This window comes from Meles meles, chromosome 2, assembly GCF_922984935.1.
Source record: "Meles meles chromosome 2, mMelMel3.1 paternal haplotype, whole genome shotgun sequence".
NCBI lineage: Eukaryota > Metazoa > Chordata > Mammalia > Carnivora > Mustelidae > Meles > Meles meles.
In genome coordinates this window covers 180,089,070-180,112,803 of record NC_060067.1, presented here as the reverse complement: position 1 = coordinate 180,112,803, position 23,734 = coordinate 180,089,070, and the positions used below count along the sequence as shown (strand labels likewise).

At 38.5% G+C, this 23,734-nt stretch overlaps 1 long non-coding RNA gene across 1 annotated transcript in view; it reads right to left on the bottom strand.

The window, feature by feature from the left end:
• LOC123937233 overlaps window positions 1-23,734 on the bottom strand; it is a 75,266-nt gene that overhangs the window by 33,131 nt on the left and 18,401 nt on the right. Inside the window, exon 2 of the long non-coding RNA XR_006817442.1 lies at window positions 16,073-16,186. This is a non-coding gene — a long non-coding RNA (uncharacterized LOC123937233). The remainder of the gene's footprint in view (window positions 1-16,072; window positions 16,187-23,734) is intronic.

The following is a 23,734-nucleotide window of genomic DNA, read 5'->3' as shown; positions in this document are numbered from 1 at the left end:
CTACCTTAATTAGGGTTTACAAATGATTTTGTAGTTGTCAATCACCATGCTCAGTGCCATGAGAGAAACAAATTGTACCCAGATTTACCCTAATAAAGGCAAAGATTAATTTGGGTATTCTTCGAGAGGGCACTGTGTCAATTAGGGTCCGTGAAGCAGACAGATGATGAACTGAAAAGAGTTGGAGCAAAGAGGGTTTAATGAAGAAACAGGGCTAAGGGAGCCATCAAGGGATGTTTAAGCACCAAGGGAGAGCAACACCACCAACCTGTCCCCACAGGGAAGGAGTGCCATTGCTGGAGCCTGGACAGTAAAGCAATGGGAGAGGGCACAAGTCCTTTTGCCAGAGACAGCGGAGCCACCGTCAGATTGCTGTAGACTGGGAGGAAGTCTTCTGCAGGTGTCATGCGTTCGCCCAAACTCAGGGGTGCACTGGGTCAGGGTACCCCGGAGATGCCATCTATAGCATACAGGCTCCTGAGGCACAGAGCAGGACACAGAGGAGTAAGAATAGATCTGGGCATGAGGAGAAGGCAAACAAAAACTAATTTTGGGCACAGGCACCTAAAAATGAAGGAGGCCTCTCGTTTGTATAAGGTTGGAACCAAAGTTTATGTTGGGGTGAATCACTTTTGTTCTGTATAAGGGTCACTTATGTGATTCCCTCCCCTCACTCCCCCCTCCTCCATCACATAGGCTCACTCTATTAGCTGCATTAATATAAATAGGAATTCCTCTCTGGGGAGAGGGGAGAATAATAAGGAAACTTACTGTTGCCAGAAATATCTTGGATATAAAGTAAACTTGGTATGAGAACGTTGGTTTCTGGAGAGGACCTGGCCTAATTTACAAAAGGACTGGTTGCCTCCCAAAGGGGTGCTCACCAAGAAGACAGGAGGTAACTGGGCTGGTAACAACGGTTGAAAACAGGGCTTCCTGGAGTTTCTTCTAGGAGAGCTATCTGTACCATGAGTAGCTAATACAGAAGACTTTCCAGATCCAGCTGATCAGAGCCATATTTGAGGAATGATGGTGGGGCGTGAAAAGGCGAATCAGAAAGAGTTGTGCTCTTGGTACCTAACACAAGTCCCTGCTGGGACCTGGACCAACAAGGCTATCCCAGAGACAGTGGACAAACACTTACCAAATGGGCATAACCTGTCTCCAGCTGCAAGCACAAGTGGCAGCAAGAAATAACAGCAACTGTGAGCTGACCAGAATCCGGTTCTCTCTCCACTGCATGTGCACAAGGCTGCACAAGAGGCCCATCATCTAGGCTCTAAGAAGCCTACAAGACTTACACAGAGAAGAGCGTAAGAAAGTCAACAAAATGGATATTGGGTGCCAGAGGATTTGGGGATGGGACGGTGCTGAGCATGGACAGGAAAACTCCTGGAGGCTGGGACTGGAGCTGAGCCCAACAGGATGAAGACTATTTAGGGAGGCAGAGGAAAATAGAGGAGAAAGTCACATTCCAAGCAGAGGTTCCCTAGGTGGGAATGCATAAGTCATGCTGGGAAGATGGTGAGTAACTCATCTGTCTGGAGAAGAGTGTGCTGAGCATGCTCGAGCTGGGGGAGGTGATGAAAGCAGTATTTAAAGAAAATCATTCTGGCTGTGGGGTGCCAGATGGACTGTACTGGGGAGCAACTGGAGGGATGGAGACGAGTTAGGAAACGATTCTAGTTAGGAAATAGTTCAGGCATGAAGTGATAGGGGCTCAGGCTAGAGTTATGACAGTGAGAATGGCAGGACAGGGCAGACTCAAGAGGCGTTAGTCAGGGATGATTAACAGGCCTTAGTGACTAACTGGAAGAGGAGGGAGGGCTGAAGAGAGGAGGAACCAACCATGAACATGAGGTTTGCAGCCGTAGTGACTCAGAAGGGGATGGCGTTATAAAGAGATATGGCAAATTAGCCGGGGAGGTATAGGGGCTAATAATTCAATAACCATGATGAATTTAAGATTTTAGTACATTGTTCAGAATGATATTCATTGGAGATATTCCTCTGCAGAAAACACTTCACCTAGGCTCAAAAGCTTATTAAATGGCACTACTGTCCAGCATTTCCCCAAGCCCCAAACCCAAGAATCATCTTCATCAATTCTTTCTCCATTACTCCCAAAATTAATCAGGTTCCAAATTCTATTAATTTTACTTTTATTATCTCTCAAACCTGCCCACTTTCCTTAATCCACACTCTTTACCTTAGTTTAGACGACAATGATCTTTCACCTAGAATTTGACGATTACTTCCCAAACTGTACCCTAACCCCCTTCAATCGCTTTCCATGGAAGCCAGGATGTACTTTCTAAATAAAAAATCTGCTTCCGCTGCCTCCTGATGACATACCTCTGGTGGCTCCCTTGGGATAGAGCCTTCAAAAAACAATAATCTTGTATTTGGCACCTATTTCATTTCCTGTCCTCATCTCTCATCATCCCATGTCTCACGTTCTATGTCCCAACATATTGAGCTACTTATATTTTCTTGAATGTGTCATGCTCTCTCTCACTTCCAAGCTTGCACATGACTGCTCCCTCTGTTTAGAATATCTTCCTTCTTTCACAATGCATCATTCTTGACATTACAGGTCAAAATATCCCTGCTTCAGGTAGCCTTTGCTGACATCCTAAGGCCAATCTAGGTAGCCTTTTTTTTCTCTCAATAATTTATTCACCCATCCATCATCACGTATTATTGCTGTGTAGAGTTAATTGTTTGTTTATTCATCTGACTCCCACTCTAGATCTGTGTGCCTAACTACAAAAAAGTATTTGTTTAATGAATGATTAAAGAAGTAAACTAGAAACATGGCTCTGTTGGTCTTCAGATCAATTCAACAAGCCAGCATGGACTACATATTATTTGCCATGTGCTATCCTGGAGGCTGGGAATATAATGGAGAATGTACTTCTGCAAATAAGAAACACACAATCTACTATTTTTAGAGCCATTGATCAATTAACAAATATATTACACAATGAAAGTGTTTAGTAATATTGAAGTCAAAAGCTGCAGTGGAAAAGCCCATACTTTAAATTCAGACTGAAGTTCACATTTGTTCTCCAATTTTTATATGGCCCTGAACAAAATGTTTAACCTTTTAAATTCTGGTCCTTTTATCTAAAAGGAGGCTATGTATCCTGTTTTAGATCTTATTATGATTAAACAACAACTCCTGAGCATCGTATAGTAGATGTTCAATAAATGCTGTCTCCTGCCATTTCTGTGTATTGCTGTTGTACTTGTACTTTGATTTATTTAGAACTTAAGGCATCTTCAGACATATCTTGTTAAAATATAGTAGTGAGCAAGGTGTGGGGATAGAGGGCAGAATTTAATCACTGAAAGGGTTTCAGATCTTTCCCGAGAGCTTTTGTTAGGGAAAGTAGGAAAGGATCTCTGGAAAGGGAGGGTAACACTGTTAGAGAAGAAAGAAGAGTCCAGAAATGGAGACGTGGATACTGAGACTGTTTCTCAGTTTGCAATGGACATGCAGAGGAAGGAGAACTGGGATTTGATTGGCATGTTTGCCTATGGCTGACATTGGCCTACTCACTTGAAACTCACCAGTGTTCAAAAGTCGACAGTGTTTTCCAGCTAATACTGTTCCATTCACATTTCTAACACATTTTCTCCCGCCTTCCAACCAGCTCAAAAGGACCCCAGTGTGACTGACTCCATCAGTCACAGCAACAGCAGAACAAGGGCTAAAATTGCAGCCTTGCCTCTAGCCAACTGTATGCACGCACAGTATCTTTTTGTTTCTTTTTTCTATTCCATCAGCTATTGTCCTTCCCTTCCACCAGCAGCAATTTGAGATCTCTGCTAAATTGCACAGGGGCAGGTTTTTAATGTACTGTTGGATTGTATCTTACAAGCAACACTAGCAAAAATTGACTACAAAACAATAAAATGATAATAAGGGGGAAAAAACAGATGAAACCAAGATTAGAGCAAACACAAATGAAGGCAGAAAGGAAGAACACTGGACTGCGTTTGCAGATGGCATGAAAATCCCAAAGAATCTACACAACAATTAGAGTTAATATGTATATTTAGCAAGGCTGAAGTAGACAAAATTAATACCTAAAACTTAATTGGATTTTATATGCTAGCAGTAAACAATTGGAAATTAAATTTTAAAAACTCTACTTGGAGGGTGCCTGGGTGGCTCAGTGGGTTGAGCCTCTGCCTTCGGCTCAGGTCATGATCTGAGGGTCCTGGATCAAGCCCCGCATTGGGCCTCTGCTCAGCGGAGAGTCGGCTTCCCCGTCTCTGCCTGCCTCTCTGCCTACTTGTGGTCTCTCTCTCTCTCTCTCTCTGTCAAATAAATAAATAAATAAAATCTTAAAAAAAAAACCAACTCTCCTTTAAGAGTATCTAAAAACAACAACAACAAAAATACTTAAAAATATATTTAACAAAAGAGATAAATGTTCCTAAATGTTACTGGAAGAAATTAAGGAAGAAAAACATAAATGAAGAAATAAACCATGTTCATAAGTTGAATATGAATTGGAAGATTCCGATTCATAGTTCATTGGAATTCATAGGTTTGTTTTAAGATTCCATTATTACAATATCAATTCTACCCAAATTGACTTATAGATTCAAAACAATCTCAGTCTAAATTCCATCAGGTATTTTCACTGAAAATGACAGGCTGGTTCCACTTTTTTTTGGAAATTTGATGGCTCTAGAATAGACAAAACAATTTTGAAGAAGAAGATGGAACTTGATAGATCAAAATGAAAATTTTTGCTCTCTGAAAGAGATTGTTAGGAAAATGAAAAAACAACCAAAAGAATGGGGAAAGTGTTCACAAGGCAGATATTCAATGAAGAACCTGTATTCAGACTATGTAAAGAACCCTTACAACTCCCAATAAAAGAAATAAAAGAAAATAAAAGAAGAAAAACCCAATAAAAAATGGGCAAAAGATTTGAATAGACACTTCACTAATGACAGTATACAAATGGCACAAAAAGATTTAAACCACACTGGCATCAGGGAAGTGGAAATTAAAACTAAAGTGAGATTCTACCATACATCCATTAGAACGACTATCATTATTAAAAAGATTGACAATACCAAATGTTGGTGAGGATGTTGAGCAACTAGAACTCTCATACATCCCTGGCGGGAATGTAATATGATTCAATAACTTTGAAAAAACTGTTTGGCAATTTCTTAAAAAGTTAAATATATGACCCAGACATTCCACTCCCAAGTATTTACACAAAAAAAGTGAAAACATATGTCCACACAAAGACTTGTATGCAAATATTTATAGCAGTTTTATGCACAATAACCAAGAATTGAAACAATCCAGATGTTCACCAACAGGTGATTGATAAACAAAAAGTGATGCATTTATACAATGGGATATTAGTCAAAAGTAAAAGGAAAGAAACTACTAACATGCATAGCAAAATGAATGAATGTCAAAATCATTATGTTGAGTGTAAGACACCAAACAAGAGTTCTATTTATATAAAAGTCTAGAAAATGCAAAACAAAACAAAACCAAAAACCTGTGACAAAAAGGCAGCTCAGTGTTGAATGGGTCCAAGGGTGGAGAGAGAAGGATGGACAGAATAGGGAGAAGAAGGAATTTTGGACGGTGATAGCAATATCCTCTATCTTGCCCGGGCAGTGGTTTCACAGGTGTATACACTGGGTTGTGCACTTTAAATGAATACAATATTGTACTAAATGATGTCTCGGTAAAGTTGATTTTAAAACAAACAAAGGAAGGCTGGCTCAATACTGTGTGTCCTCATATAAATACAACTCCTCATGTAACCACTGATCTGTGGAATTTGAACTCAAATTGTCAAAATAACATCATTTCCCTCACCAGTCTCATATAATGAGGGACCCATTCCATGTCAATTTCCCTTTCCTTCCTGCATAGGCCCACATTCCACTCCATCTGCTACTCTACTCACAAAATAAAGGCATGAAGTTTCCTTTCAACAAATGCAAAATCTTTGGGCTCTTCTGCAAGAACAAAAACAGTGATAACATGTGTGTAGGGTATGTGCAACCTTTTCCCCAAACAGCCCTTTATATGGGGGGCTACATAGGGAGGAGAGTGATGTTGTTATAGGTGATAACTAATGCTTGGAAAGGCAGGAATAAAGAATTGTAGGAGTATAATTGTTAATCTGTGGTCATATGTAACTTATGTCACTTTGGGGTGGACAACTGAGGAGGAAGGAGATGACCATTTTCAGATCAGCTGAATCAACACCGGTCTACATAGCTTTTCACGTGTCCTGTACACCCTCACATCCAGATCACCCGCTACAGGGAGAGTCAGCTAAATTGGGTTGTTTCCTTTAGTCTAGTGAGTATTTTCTTCTGGTGGGGGATCCTCAAAATTGAAATTAGTTACTCTGATCCCATAGTTTGTTGTGATGCCAAAGTCAGTCCCGATAATTCCTCCTGATCCCAAGAAGGTATGTCTAGTATCTAGAAAAGCTTCCTGTTATTGTTCACATAGCCAGTCCTATTATACTGACCAGCTGATGACTGATATTTACATGGGCTCTGAGTTATGCTACTCTTAATGTCAACAGTATTTGCTGACTCAGAGAAGCATCACTGCAGTTGAAGTGGGGGCCTTGTTAACCCCTGTCTCCCACTGAAGACCAACCAGCTGGTATTGCTTCTGAGCTAGTGCAGTGGAATCCTGAAATTTTGTTGAATACGGTCATAACATATGTAATTCCTACCAGTTGCCCTCTGGTCAGAAAATATAATTAAAGGGTCTGCAGACGGTCTGGCAAGGCTTCCAGAAGCAGTAGAAACCAGCCGCCGACTACACAGCTATATGAAACTAAAAACTGTTTTCAAGATATGTACCACATGCACACATATGAATCTCTTAGGGAACATGGTGAGCTCTCTGTGTGTATGGGTATTAGATGCTCTGGGAAATGAATAGTGGACAATTAAGGAAATACATTAGAAGGGAAAAGGTAGAAACACAAATCAAAATCTTAATCTAAGGGTAGTTAGTTCTCAGACTTAATAGGATATACCTTGGATGAAAACAAAACAAAGCAAAACAAAAACAGCTGCAAGATTTAAAACTCAAAGAGGACTGTTCAGGGAGAATGAGTGAAAATGGCAATGATGCCTCTTTTCTAGGATCCCTAAAACATATGAGGTGTCTTCTTTTAAATTAGATAGAGATCAAATTAGTCCCTCTATGATGGTCAAAAGCCTTTATTATAATGGCAAGTCTAGCATTATTGTTTTCATTTTATGAGTTGTATAGGCTTTCATGTTAGAGTAGGAGCAAGGAGAATGATCCTTAGACCCACTGAAGAAATTAGCGATAAGAAGTTGGACCAGAGTAGAAATGAAGGATTAAAGGCAATCTTTGGAAAGACAGTGAGATATTTGAATGTATTCATGGGCTGTGACTTAACAGTTGACATGCATTGGGGTAAGTTACCTTTAACCTCCCTTCACAAAAGGTCCCTAAGTATGTTTTGTTGAACAGACTTCAGGGATTCTGTAAAGGATGTCAAGGAAACCTGTTCACCAGCTGTTTGGCTAAAATTCATTTATAAAAAATTCAGAGATATGTCTGGTACAATTGAAGATTCTGTGTGTCTTTAGCAGCACAGAGATTAAAACTGAAGATCTTCTCATCAGTTTTCTGAATACTGGAGCAATGTAGTGTTCAGTTTGAATGCACATGGTTAGTATTTTTAGAGTCAGCCTTCTTCCTGGTTTCACGAGCCATTAGGGGACCTCTCCTTTTAGTTGCATAAGCCAGTGTAACCCATTAATGCGCCAGGGTTCATATGAGCCTGGTTTTTACACAATTTCAATGGTCTCTGCCCTAGGATCAGAGAAGGACTTCTCTTGTTCAAGATAGCCTAACACTGACATCAAGTATAGCGAAGTCAACCCTTGGCATCCCAGGTGATGCTAGGGTTTCAGAGTACTAGTTGGTCATGCTCTGACCTCCTCTAACTTCAGAAACAAATCAGCAAGAGACGTGAGATGGGTCAAGACAGGAACACTGGGAGTGGCAAAGAATGGTTTCCCTAGCTAGGGAATTGTCAGTGGAAGTTTTCTTATGATTCAGGTTTGATTCCAAAAGACATTTCTCTAAGCGAAAATTAGCATTAAATTAGAGTTCTGAGAGTGAACTAAAACTTTCAAACACTGTAATCTGAAGCCATCTCTCTAGAGAAGCAAAGCTGAAATCCATACCCTAGCCTAAGATCTTTGACTTAAACCATTTTAAAGGACCAACATCACACTTTTTAATACTCCCTGTTATCATTAGTTCCACTCAAAAACACATTTCTTACAGGTTCTTGGCACACTGTTAAAAATGCAAAAAATGTAGACACATTTTTCATAAGTGAGGAGATTTTCAAGGGTCTTGGGCCTCACTTCAGTTTATATAATAAGTGGGTGGGACAGTATAAGGATGGCCGGGCATTCACGGGCCACTCTAAAGAAAATGTCTTTGAGTTTGTTCCCACCTTTTTTTCTCGAATTTTAGTATCTGGCTCTTTTTTGCAGTGACACTTTCAATCTTACATCCCAATTTATAGCTCCATTTCTTTTTTTTTTCTTTTTAAAGATTTTATTTATTTGATAGAGATCACAAGTAGGCAGAGAGGCAGGCAGAGAGAGAGGGAGAAGCAGGCTCCCTGCTGAGCAGAGAGCCCAATGTGGGGCTCCATCCCAGAACCCTGGGATCATGACCTGAGCTGAAGGCAGAGGCTTTAACCCACTGAGCCACCCACGCACCCCTATAGCTCCATTTCTGTCCCTATGTCACTGTCTAACACAAAAATGATACTCAGGAAAGGACTATTGAATAAATTATTGAACAAATGGTTGTTGAATAAATGAATTTGGCCATAAAACAAATTAAATATTTTCTATGTCCAAGTTACTGCAAAATAGAAAGATGAAAGCCCACACCTAGTAGGAGAATCTTTGGGTGGTGTTTTTTTCCACTGGACCAATTTTTCACCTTTAAATTCTTTCTTTCTTCTTTTTTCCAGCAATAACTAGACTTGATTGCTTACTTTTCATTCAAATATTCTCAAGCAGGATTTCTCCAAAGTCCAACCCTTTTTTCAAATTGTCACTACGATCTCCTATGCATACATCAGAACCTTTTTAAGGAACAAGCCACACTTCAAGATTGGAAGACTGTTCAGTTTTGCTTACTCAGTTTTACTTAAAGTTGCTATTCAATTTTACTTAATTATAATTCAAATTTATTTGGTTAGTGCAGGAAAGTTAAAGAGCTACTTACTTGTTCCCTCAGTTAAAGAAAAACAAACAAACAAACAAAAAACTCCATAGTCCCCCCCCCCCCAATCTTTTCTCTCAGGAAATGATAAAGCAATATGGTTAGATCGTCCGTGATGAGGGCGATATCGGATATCAGATCAGGTACTGCTCAACTACTAAGTACCCAGGATTTTTTTTGTTTTTCACTGTTCTGTCATATCACCCAAAGAAGGAAGAGAACTTGGAACATTCTTCCTGTGAATAATTAATGATTTATTTGCTATGTTTGGAATGTGTAATGGTGTGAATTCCAGAGAATGTGCCTATCCTTGGTAGTGGGCAGGAGAAAATGTGCAGATCTTTCTCAAGAAAATATGTCTGATTGGATATCCTGCTAATGATCACGTGGGCTCTTTTGGGTTTAAAGCCTGCTCTGAAATCCAACCGTAAGTAGAAATTCTATTTTAATGTACAAAGATACAGACTAAGAAAATACTATCTTATCAAGTGTGTGTTCATCAAAACTCCACGTATCTTCCTTTGCAGGAGTCGTCTTTGGCAATAATTCTCATTCTGTCTCTGATGTTCATTAGATTAAATGACCTTGGATGAATCAATAGCCTGTAAGATAACTCAAAAAGTTGTTTTCAGGGTTAAATCAATTCAAAGATGTCAGACATTTAGCATTCTGTCTGGAATAGAAAAGCTATTCCTTAATTGATAATTTTCTTTCTTTTCTCTCTACTCCATATGCAGAATTTTTTAAAATAAACTTTTTTTTCTTTTTTTATTTATTTGACAGACAGAGATCACAAGTAGGCAGAGAGGCAGGCAGAGAGAGAGGAGGAAGAGAGCTCTCTGCTGAGCAGAGCCCGATACGGGGCTCTATCCCAGGAGCCTAGGATCATGACCTGAGCCGAAGGCAGAGGCCTTAACCCACTGAGCCACCCAGGCTCCCCATCCATATGCAGCATTTTAAACATATTTTGTACATCACTTGGAATTCTATATAAGCTTTGGGAAGAAAATACACTTTAATATGTGTGCTTTAGGAGCACTTGGAAAGAATTTACCCCAGTTACACACCCCATTTACAGGGTGAACAAAAGCATATCACATTGTGTGAAAACCAGGGCCAATACTCTTTTGTAGGTCTTGAGGCTAGTTAAGTATTCTCTACACTGAAATACACTGCTCTCCTCCAAGTGATCAGCGATCGGGGGTTAAAACCAGTGCAGAAAGCACTTTAAGGATCTTGAGCAGTCATGGGCATCAAAAGAAAATTATTATCTATATTACCCTCCTTGTAATAGTGTACTTAAAAATGAAAGTACATTTGGATGAATTCCAACATAGAGGGAAACCCTATGAAATTAGTATTCTGCCAATTCTCCACAGATTTTTGTGTATATACTCATTGGAATTTTGTGCCGTGTACTCAACATGAAAAACTGAGGTGTATAGTGAAAAAAGGAAAAAGAATTCTTCAGACTTTTTCTTTCTTTCCTTTCTTTCTTTCTAGGCAGAAAGGGATGTAATTGTGTATTTTTAAAGTTCTAATCATTCTGGCTAAATGATAACATGTTTAAAGGGTTATGGTGGGACCAACATAGATGTCTCTGTTTTGGGTCAGGCCTGAATGTATAAGGGCATTTAAAAAATCTGGTTCCCAATATTGTGAAGTATTCTCCATTCTTCCACACTAGCCCACCATCCAAGAATCCAACCATATGCTGATGACATTCAAAGGAAAAGAATAGCCTAGATGTGATGACGCTAGGGATGACACTTGGTTGTCTCTACATTTATTTCCAACCATTCCTTCATTCCTTGCAAGACTGCCTCCCACCAGGAAGAGTGAAAAGACCTGAAATTTGCCTTCCATTCTCCCTTTGGGCTAGTGCACTGGCACGTGACCCAATTCCGGCCAGTGATTTTGAAGAAGTGTTCTGGGGGTAGAAATCCCTACAAAAGATTTTTCCTCCAGTTAAAATGACATGTACAACACAAAACTACTTTTTTTTTTTCCTCTGAAGGTAACTGTGTGAAGACATGATATATGGAGATGCACCAGCCATTTTATAATCAGAGAAACAAACCTGAAAGGAAAGGCCAACACACCCAGGCTGATGTCCCAGCAGAAGGATGATGAGAACACTGGATCCTTGATGACTTCATTTTAGTTCTGGACCTCTTGTTCAGTAAATCCATAAATTTCTTTATCATTTGTACTATTTTAATTGATATAATAGTTTTTGCCAGAGGATGAAAAAGTATTCCAATCAAGGTTAATAAAACTTTAAAAAATAAATAATAAATTGTTTAAAATTTTAAAAAAATAAAAATAAAGAAAGAGTAGAGATTCTGTATGTGGTATGACTGAAAAACTATTGAAGCACATAACCCTATCATTTTACATTCTTTATCCAAAATTCCCAGTAATAAAGCCTTGATGGTGTACATTCATTCCATAAAAAAATAAAATAAATAAATAAATAAATGAAAATACAACTTTAACTTCTTCTTATGTGTAGGGTTAACAGATAAATAGAAATACTAAAAATTTATTCACCATTTAGCTGGCATCCAATTTTAATTGAATGTCCTGTGTTTTCATTTGCTAAATCTGGCAACACGTACTATGTCCTGTGGCAGGATCTGGGGATAAAACTCATCTCCTTCAGGGCCTTTAGGCGATTCTAATGTGTGTCATCTGGGTAGAAACCTAATGCCTTAGAAACTCTCTGGTTCACGTCCACATTCTACACACCAAGAAACCAAAGCCTGGAGAGGTCTTGGGATTTTCCTAAAGGCACAAAGTTGCCCACAGTCAAAAGTAGATCTAGAACCCACATTTCAGGACTTTTTTCTAGTATGCCTTTTCCAGTTGCCCTTTCACTTCTGCTCCTGAAGTCTCTGTTTTAGGATGAAATGGGGAAATAACACTGTTTGACTTGGTAGAGGGAGGGAAGCTCATAATATAAAAGGTCTAATTTTCTTTGATGAGGAAGACAATCACATTTTAGTCACTTTCTTACACACATGTGTATTTTGAATAAGAAGGCAAAGAAGTGGGGCACCTGGGTGGCTCAACTAGCTAAGCCTCTGCCTTCAGCTCAGGTCATGATCCCAGGGTCCTGCGATCAAGCTCCACTTGGGGTGCCTACTTCTCCTCTGCCTCTACTGCTCCCTCTGCTTGTGCTCTCTTGCTCTCTCTGTTAAATAAATAAATAAAATCTTTAAAAAAAAAAAAAAGGAAGACAGAGAATTGTGAGAAAGCAAATCTTGTTCAAATCCATAGAAACACTTTCTTAAAAAGAAAAATTTCCAGATACTCTTTCATATAGGTGATATACATGTGTGCATATGTACACACATGTCACACATATATGTCAGATATATATATATACAGCGTATTGCATAGAGGCTCATATAGGTGGTATAGAGCTCAAAGCTACACCATGACTTGCTGTATTTTGTGGTGAGGACATCTTCCCTTTATTTTTCTGTCGATATCCTTTGCTAATATTTTATCAACACTGCTACGTCCCTGCACCTGTAAACAATGAGCTTTGCTTGAAATTTATTTAAAGATGATTATGGTGACTTGCCAGTGGAAAAGTCATCACTCCTTCTGAAAACGGGTGGCACAGAATTTAGAGCTCTTTGGATAAATTGCTATATATATCACATTTCCAATTCCTAGATCACCAGAACAGAAGGCTCAGGGTTTTGTCTAGAAACATTTTTCCTTTTAGCTAATCCAATTCTTTCATTTTTCACTTTTAGTCCAAATCATGTGATTTCATCACTAGAGAAGATAGAGACTGAATTAAGTCAATTCTTTCTGGAAGATCTTAATCTAGCATACATTGCTTAACAATCTTCTTCTCTCATGTTTCCTATAAGTCAAATCCAATTATCCTAAATGCAAATAGTAAGGCAAAATTCACTTTAATAAAAAATAATCCCCAAACACATTCCTATAGTGTTAGACTTTATTTTTTTTTTTAAAGGCATGAAATTTCAGAATAATTAGGATAAGTTCAGATGATCTTTGGAATTCCTGATAAGGGAATGCAACTCAAAATCTCAGTTCTTTAGGTCAAGGCATCCTCAATCACTACCTCCACTTAGGAGATACTGAGTCTTCAAAGTCTATCGAGTTAACTATACAAGTGGCTGCATTTGTTTTCATGGAATGTCCAAATAGGAGAGAAGCACACATTATTACAAATATCAACTTTCAATTTCAGGCTACTCTTACCACAGCCAGAGAGTCTGTGAAAACTGAAAGCTCCTATTTGAAATAAATAAATATTTAAAAAAGATTGAGCACTGCTACTTCAACCTTTCCAATAATTCAGCTTTTTTAAAAAAGATTTTTCTTTTTTTTTTGACAGACAGAGATCACAAGTAGGCAGAGAGACAGGCAGAGAGAGAAGGAGGAAGCAGGCTCCCTGCTGAGCAGAGAGCCCAATGTGGCGCTCAATCTCAGGACCCTGAGACCATGACCTGAGCCAAAGACAGAAGCTTTAACCCACCGAGCCACCCAGGTGCCCATAATTCAGCTTTTTTTAAGTGATTCTCCTCTGCACCACCTCCAAGCTACCTACATTTTGGCTATTTCCAAAATTCAAATCCATTCTCAAAAGACAAGATTTGTCACTTCTAAGAAGACTCAACATGCATGTAATTGCATATATTTTGTCATTTTTATTTATGAATCACATTACCTTAAGAGTCTCACCTTGTGCAGATGAGACTATTATCCCATGATGAGAATTTCTGTAACTGAAATGGGCAAAATACACCCTTGATTCTTCTACACACACGATGGTGGATCCTGTCTCACCTGCCTGGGCATGTTGTACTAAGTTGAGGTCATACTTACGCAAATGACATTCCAAACATTTTTCTCCCACTAAATTAAAAGGGGCAGCTCACATTTCTCTCTCTCCCATTGGCTAGGAATTCTGACACAGGGACCTAGAGAGCTCCACCATCCAAAAATGGAGCTATTGTTACCCACATGACCTGGGTGAGGGCTGAATCCTTCTCTGCTATGTCCCTGCACCCAGCCCCTTAGTTAGCGTGATTCAGCACTTGAAAACTGGGCAACCTGAAAATGTTCTACTTGAACTTTGATTTCAGAAGGATGGCATGTCTTAAAATGTTGACCACTTACTGATTAACTGAGAGGACAGAATTCCCCCAAATAAAAGAGATAAAGTCTGAAGCTAAAATCTTGAAACAGGAAAACTGAATAAGGAACTTTATTCTCATAGGATCCCTGACACTGATGAACTGTTCCATTAGATCCTGTCTCTAGATAATGGGATTACTATATATTAGGTCTTTGAGGAATTTCTTCTTTCCCAAGACTCCTTGGGAGGAAGGAGGCCAATTTCTTGGCCATTGGAAATTGGTTCCTTCCTTATCAGGCATGTCCCTACATAAAACTCATTACATAACTGCCGATGAAAGGTCCGCTGTTTCATAGTTGTAAAGCAATCCTTTTCATACGTATTAGGCAATGGTCTCAAGCATGTGATAATCGGAAGAGTTAAAGTATGACTGAAGACAAGATTCACAGCTGCGCTTCCAGCAGGTGGTATAGGTGTGTCTACTGGAGACAGTATCCCCACCCACCATTCCAAATGGCTCCCACACACCACTCTCTTCTGCTCTGAACAGTGGGAGCTTGGGAACTTGGGAATGTTCTTCCTTTCTCAAGAGCGTAGAGAGATAATCCTGTTTTGTCCTTTAATACACTAAAGAGTGAATAAAGTTATCCCCGGGGGAGGTGGGGATGCGTGAAGAGGATAAATGAAAGTATAGAGAAAACAGGAGAATAAAACAGAACAGCCAGCCTTGGTTTCGATGAGGTAAATGCTGCTCTCAGAGGTCCAGGCTAAGAGTCCTAGCTTTGTGTTCAGTTATTTTCCGTCACAAGAATTAGTAAGAATGAACATAAGAATCAAAAATCATAATATTTGTTATTATTGAGCTCTAAATTCTATCCATCTAAGTGTTCTGTTGCCAAAAGCAAGCCCAAATTAATGACAGAGTAAGTATCCTTCTCGAAGTTAAACCTGAAATTATTCGGGCATTGCCAAACTACCCAGCCTCCTTTCAAAGCTGTGTTTAATCCTGTCATTGATATACTTATCTAAGCTCTTTTGGAATCCACTTATCTCACTAAGAGTTCAGGCAATTCAATTGAGAACAAAAAGGTTAGGTTGTTGGTTTTGTTTTTTTGTTTTTTTGGATAAAATTTCTCACTGATTCTTTTATTGTTCTGATAGTGTATACTATCCATTTGCTATAGCTTAGTTATTTTCCTTACCCCCAGATGATGGCTTTCAAGTGAGAGCTAAACATTGTCCCTAGACAGCTTTATGTTGCTACTACCTTTAATTTATATCCAAACAAAAGGAACAAATAGCTTTCTCAAAGATAGGGCTACTATCACTGACTTCCATTTTCTAGTATCTTTAACTAATTAGTATTTAACTGGTGAATAAATGCCCATTTAAAACAATTATGATAGGCTCATAATGCCATCTAGTGGACAATCTTCAAAATATCGTCCCATGGGCCATTTTCTTTCTATCCTTCAAAATACAATCTTGATTCTTGAAGAAGTGGTCCCAGCTACTAGCTAATAACTATCAGTTAGTATCGCTGAATCCTCAGAGAGAGCCATGATAACATTTCCAACACTGGAGAAGTCTTAGGGAAAATTAACTTACCACTTTATGTGCCTCAGGCTTCTTACCTGTTCAATGGCTGGAGCCAATTCCACCCGGAAAAAGAAGAGGAGCCAGATTGGTAATTCAATGCACTCAGTTCATCCTCAGTAATGGTATCCTAGGTAGCTCATGCTTTCCATCTGGAAGATATAAGAATGATCTCTCAGTGGTCTTGAGTACCATGAGTAATAAATTATACATATATATGTATATATTTTTATTTAATTTTATATAATTATTTATATAAATTAATTAAAATTAAATGTTTTATTTTTTTAAAGATTTTATTTATTTATTTGGCAGAGAGAGATCACAAGTTGGTAGAGAGGCAGGCAGAGAGAGAGAGAGAGAGAGGGAAGCAGGCTCCCTGCTGAGCAGAGAGCCCGACGCGGGACTCGATCCCAGGACCCTGAGATCATGACCTGAGACGAAGGCAGAGGCTTAACCCACTGAGCCACCCAGGCGCCCTAAATGTTTTATATTTTTTATATAAGGATTTTATAATTTCATCTAATCCTTATAGCTACTTTGTGAATACAGTAGAATATACTCATATTGCACTTGAGGGAATTAAAGTTAATGAAAAGTAAGTGACTTGATCCGAGTCAGATACCTATAAAAAGCTCAAACTCAATCATTGGTTTCTCAATGACTTTCAATAAGCCGGCAGTATATCAAAAGGCTCACATTTTATGACAAAGGAGAACTTCTCTCAGAAATGCAGTTTAAACACATACTTATTTAATAATGTGATTCACTACTTTAGCAGATACAAAAGGAAAAATAAATGGTTATCTCAACAGCTGCTTAAAAAGCACTTGATCAAATTCAACTCCCATTCTCAATAATAATAGAAGCCTTAATAGGTATAAAGAGAATTCTTCCATAGCTTGATAAAGATTATATATAAGAATCCTACCACAATTGTCATATATAATGGTGAAACATTATAGTTCTTCCCAAATACATGCAGTGATAAGGCTAGTATTTCTACCACTATCACTATTAATTCACCAATGTACTTGAAGCCTGAGGCAATGCAATAAGACAAGATAAAGATATAACAGATTGGTTATTTGCCAAAAAAAAAATCCAAAGAACTAACAAAAAAAATCAGAGTTTATAAAATAGTTATGAAGCAGTGGCAAATATAAGATAAACGTAAATCAATAAGTTTCTTATACAATTAGAAAAGGTAATAGAAAAAAAAAATCCCATATGTACAGGAAAACACTAAAAATACACAAAAAGCAAAAAAAAAAAAAAAAAAGAACAAACTGAAAATACTTAAAATAAACCAAATGAGAAACGTGCAAGTCTTACATGAATAGGAGTTGATTTTATCAAATGGTTTTTTAGCATCTATTGACATGACTATATATTTTCTTTGGATTTGCTAGTGTGAATATAGGGAAGTTATCTGACTATATGTAATTTTGAGATGGAATACCTTACAAATTTGACAAGAAAGAGACTGAGAAAAGTATTTGCAACAATTTAGTTGAAATATAATTTCCTCCAAGAAGCCACCCTTTATATCCCTGTCTTCATTACATTTCTTCATTACTCCTTCTTAATTATTATTCTCATTATTCAGAACATGTAACTTATTTTGGAATAATACATTAATTAGTATGATTAGTCCATTGTTTTTTCAGTTAATTTCTCCTCCCAGGAGAATAAAAGTTCCATGAGAACATGAACTGTTTTTCTAACCAAGCACATATCTGTGAAATAATGGGCCCAAAAAGTGTTTGTAAAGTGAAAATAAACCTATGTAAAACAATTACAATTAAGAAGAAAAAATAACCCCACAAGCATAGGAAAGAACTAATTCCTAGAAGGATGTCAACCAATAAACCCATGAAAAATTTTGTCTCACTATAAGAGAAATAACATTTTTGTATCTCTTGATTTCTCTCCTGGCTCCTCATGATCCCTGGAAGAGAAGTGGGCAGGCAAATGTCAATGTAAAAAGGACGTGAATTACCATGTAAAGAAAATAGATTAGAAGAGAAATGGAGTGGAATGCCCATTTTTGCCATTCCCATGTGGTAAGGAAGGAGTAGATCAGAGAGGAGGAGGCATCCCAGAGAAGTATGTTATGGTCTCCTTAACCTACTCAAATTCCAGAAGTTATAATGTTAGCTTAGCTGAAAAGTAAAACAAAAGCAGAAGAGCTTTTGTGCTCCAGGCTTAATTTTCCAGTCTATGTATGGTGGTGATAAGGGTAGGTCAAGTGTAATGAGAATATTTTCTTACAAGGTAATGCCATGGCAATATTGCTTGGTTACATCAGAGTTCAAATAGTTACAGAAAGAGAAAGAGAGACAGAGAGAGAGAGAGAGAGCACCAGAGTTATAACACTGAATTACCCTCTGATCCCATGAGATAAGGAAGCCTTATGGATTTGCTGACATAGTTGTGAAAGGTTGTTGATGAGGCAGCATGGGGTTCTTTTATTTTAAAAAAGCTTTATCTATTTATTTATTTGAGAGAGAGAGAGTAAGAGAGAGAGCAAGCATAAACAGGGTGAAGGTCAGAGGGAGAAGGCGACTCCCTGCTGAGCAGGGATCCCGATGCAGGGCTCCATCCCCGGACTCTGGGATCATGACCTGAGCCCAAGGTAGACACTTAACTGAGCCACCGAGGTGCCCCTGAGGTTAGGGGTCTTGATGGTATGGCTTGGAGCTGTGGTCAGAAGGGAATATCACCACAGTTCTGGGTTGCAGGGCAACAACCCAGAGTTAGGATCTCTTGGGGATGTCAGAAGACCTTGGGAATATGGACAAGTTCCAGACAGAGGCGAGGTGGAGCTGAATCATCTGGGCAGAAGTACAAGCCATGACAAAAATGACGAAAACAGATTCTATGCCTTCACGGGTTGCCAATTTCATCCTCAGTCCTAGTCAGAGCGTTCAGTCCTAAGCAGAGACCAATTAGAATTTAGAAGATAATGCAAATATTCCAAGATCTTTCTCTCCACTCCTGTGAGGTCAGGTAATCCTGTCTCTGTAGCTTTTATTTATCAGACACTACCTTGTGTCAGAGAAGGGGGGAAAAGGAAAAATAACCCAGACAAAGAGATAAAATTTGAATTTCCCAGATATCTAGTACCTGAAATAGATTGTCTTAAACCAAAAGATATTGCTATAACATTAATTTGCAAGTTTAAAGTTAGGTTTCTCCTAAAGAACATAAAATACGTTATAGAAAATAAAGGAGTATAAAGAGAAATTGCATTATTATATTTTACCCAGCAGACTGGCAAAGATCAACAAATTGATACCATTTTATTGTCGGCGAATGTGCAAAGAAACAGGTAATCTAAAATACTCAGTTGGAAGTAATGTACATTGGCAAAGTGTTTCTGAGGGTAGTTTGACACCATCTTCCAAAATTTTAAAACATGCCCCATACCCAGCAATTCCATTTCTAGACATCTGTGTCTATTAAGATATTTTCAAATTCAATTACTAGAAAACCTACTTAAATTGAATTAGATAATAAAAATAACTTACTGGCATAATCAAGGAAAAGTCCACAGCTAGTTCAGGCTTCAGGCAGTTTCAGTCAAGACTAATATTGTCTCCCTCAGTACACTGAGTTTTACCCACCTCCAAGCATCAGCTTTCTGTTTGGTCTAGCATCCCTACTGTTCACAAAATGGCTGCAAGCAGAAACTGAGATAACCAGCTTCTTCATTTATACCAGGGAGAGAGAGAAATTGTTTCTCCACTCAACATGCAATACAATTCTTGATCTTCCTCTACTTGGACCACCTTAGGCGATCTAGGCCTATCACTGGCAATCACTCAGCATACAGAATGGAGGATCCTGATAGCCTAAGCCAAATTAAAACTCACTCTAAGGGTTTTCTGTAGCATCAACCCCACCAATAATATATGGCTGCTATAAAATGCATATTTGAATATGCACTGGAACAGTAGGATGCTATTTTGAGATAGTGAAGTATTTTCCCCATTGTTTCTGTACCCCGTGGACCTTCTCCTTGTGTAGGCTGTCAGGGCATCTCATCTTTCCTGCCACAAGGGAGGAATGATGTGACAGGGAACAAGCTAATAGAGTGAAGTCTTGGCTTTTGAGTTCAGAAGATTTGGGAGCATACAATTAGTTAGAGCAATTCTTCCCCAGAAATGGGAGAATCAAAGTATTAAAGAAAGGAGGTAAACAGATTATGTTTCCATTGAGACAGAACCACTGAAGAATCGATCCAAGGGCAGAAAGGCCTCGGTCTGTTCTCTACAGACTTTCCCAAGTAGTTCCTGAGACAAGGCCACTGAGCTCCCCCTGCTTCAAGAAGGTATTTGGGTGGTGAAGGGTTTTAAGTAGGCCTACCTGGGTTCCTACTTAGCCCAAGGGATGTTCAGGAACAGTGAAATGACTTTAAATCTGCTTTTGAGGGACACAGGAATAGCTAAGAGAGACCTAGATGTGGAGGAGCCTAGCAGTCAGTAACGGTAATCTTTATAAATAAGGATCAGATGGAGTCATTGATATCTTAGGATGGAGGTCCTTATGGATCCCCATGATATAGAACCTGGGATCCTCCGTGGAACACAGATACAACCCAAGAAATGGTGTCAAGGAGACGTGGAATTAGAAAAGAATGCTTCTACCATCATAAAAATTAAGACCAATTAAATTCAGTTATAGAAAAATAATTGTGTATACTTCATGGAATGAGACTCATACCTGGTACTTATGCATGTGAATGAACATGCAAATAAGTAGATAAAGTTCTGGAAAGATAACCGAACCAAGGCTAATGGAGGCAGGGGTGTATCATATAATCGTACCATTTGCATAGACTGTCAAATTTTTATTTTACATTATTCTATACTAATGGGAAATAATATGATATAGAGCTTAAGAGTTCCAGCTCTAGAGACTGTTCGAGCAAGTTCCTTAACCTCTTTGTACCCTGGTTTCCTGAAGCAAAATACAAATAATAGTATTTGCTACCGCACAGAATTGTTAAGAGAATTAAGTACATGTAAAGCTCTTTTTTATTTTTATTTTTTTGAGATTTTAGTTATGTATTTGAGAGAGAGAGAAAGGGAAAGGGGCAGAAGGAGAAGCAGATTCCCCACTGAGCAGGGAGACCAAGGAGGGGCTGTATCCCGGGACAGGATCACCAGCTGAGCCGAAGGCAGATGCTCAACCAACTGAGCCACCCAGGTACCACTCTTTTTTTATTTTTTATTCTTATTTTTTTAAAGATCCATCCATGTATTTTAAAGAAAGAAAGTGCACAGGCACATGCGAGCATGAGGGGTAGGGGCAGCGGAGAGAGAGTCTCAAGCAGACTCTGCTGAAAGCAAAGCCCCACATGGAGCTGATTCCACAACCTGAAATCACCACCAAAGCCAAAACCAAGATCCAGGCACCTAACCAACTGAGTCATCCAGGTGCCCCAAGCTCACTGTTAAATACTGATGTATAATGAGTATTCAACAATGCTAGGTTTTATTATTTTGCACTTTGATGAAATTATATGTGTAAGTTACCTATATAAATTTTCATATAAAATGTTCTTACAATAAACCTGAAAAGAAAATTAACAACCCAGCATAGAATGTTGAAGGTATCGATCCAAAATAATACATAAATGGTATCAAATATATAGCTAGCCCTGACATTAAGAGGACAAAAGGATGTCAATGATGATAGTTACATCTGCTGAGGTTAGAGAGAATTTCAGAAGGAGATTAGGAAGGATTCGGATTTGGGGGAAATAGGTATTACTGTTAAATGAATGTGGCTATTGAAGAAAGGCACAAAGGTTCAAATGTCCAGGTTGTGTTTGAGAGATGGATGTCAACTGGTTGTCCTGAACAGTTTTAGGTACTAGCTTGAGTTTAACATTGGAAGAGTCGATTTGGCTAGATCACTCATTGAAAGATTTATATATCCAGAAGATTGATAGATGATACATACATACATACATACATACATACATACATACATACATATCTACATACATATTCTGGAGGTGATGCTTGAGCACTGATGGTCTTTGAGCAGGATTTATCAAGAATGGTCGTCAGTGGAGCAGAAATGGATCAGAAGTGAGCAGACCTATGTTTGCAGAAATTTCATCCAGGCTTTCAGTATCATATGGTTTTCTATTAATGTAAGAATAAAAACGAAGGCAGAGGTCCAATTTTTTAGGAAAAAAAAATTGGGTCTCTGCAGACTCTGCATGCCTAGGACCTTTGTCCTAGTGAGACTGCATGCTAGTCTCTTGGTGGGTTGACTGCTCTGTAAGGGCTGCTGATGGCTTTCATCGGGGTCTGTGTTCTCTCTCTCGTTCAAGACCGGGACCATGTCTACTACTGACTGGGGTCACCATTTCATTCAATGTCCTGCCCAAACTGGGCACATGATCACTCTCAGGGCCTTACTGACTTAGTGAGTTAGTTAAAACCCAGCAAAATAATGTGGGCTTTTGCCCTTTTGAAATGTAGTTTTATCTTAATAAATCTTTTATTCTGGGTCTCATGCCTTTTGATTCTCTGGCTTTCTATGCAAGTTTAGAAAATATCCAGGTTCCCAGGACTTTGTTTTCATTTGCTATCAGAGGTGATAACCTCAATGCTAGCTCTGTTGTAATTATCCAAAGTATAGCTGAAAAACTGAATAACAGACTATACTAAGAAGGGAGGCAACAGTCCACATGGATGGATGGGCTCACAATTAAGAACTGTATCCAGAAAAGGAATGTTTGAATATAATTTTCTGCTCCTTGGGAAGAACAGTAAGGACTCATATAAACTCACTCACATGGTTGTGTTTGGAAAACATAAGCCAAGTGGATACTATGCAATTGCTCTGATATTTAATACTGCATTTAATATGATTTTAGTACATTAATAATGTTTGTTTATTAAAAAGTTTAGAGACTACAACTGAGAAAAAAGAGGCCATAATATTAGTAGCCATAATATGAGCATTATTAACATATGTCCTTTCAGACATTTTTATGTATATTTTGCAAAAAGGAAATTATATGCAATTTGTACATAAACAATTTATATTCTCCTCTTTGGACTACTTTGCCACTTCAAACAGGTGAAAACCTTTCAAACACTATTATTCTTTAAAGCTGCAGTGTATTCTATTATCCCTCTAGATAAATCTTTCTGATAAATATTCAATTATTCCCACTTTTTCATTAGCAAACAAAAATACTGCATTGAACATTTTGCATGTGAATGTGTTCACGCTTGTTAAAATATGCACTTAAGATAGATACTTCAACATCAGAATTACTGGGGCACCTGGGTGGCTCAGTGGGTTAAGCCTCTGCCTTCAGCTCAGGTCATGATCTCAGGGTCCTGGGATCAAACCCCACATGGGGCTCTCTGCTCAGCAGGGAGCCTGCTTCCCCCTCTCTCTCTCTGCCTGCCTCTCTGCCTACTTGTGATCTCTGTCAAATAAATAAATAAAATCTTTTTGAAAAATCAGAATTACTGAATCAATAGGACACATATTTTTAAGGCTTATACCTAGAAAGTGTATACCAACTTACACTGCCAACAATTCTATGTGAGAGTAATTCTGCTGTTTTCTGGGCCACTTGCAGAAATGATGGAAATCTCTACATGCTGCCTTCACAACATCTGGTCAACTTGGACTCTGAAATATCAGTGTAAGCTAGTCAT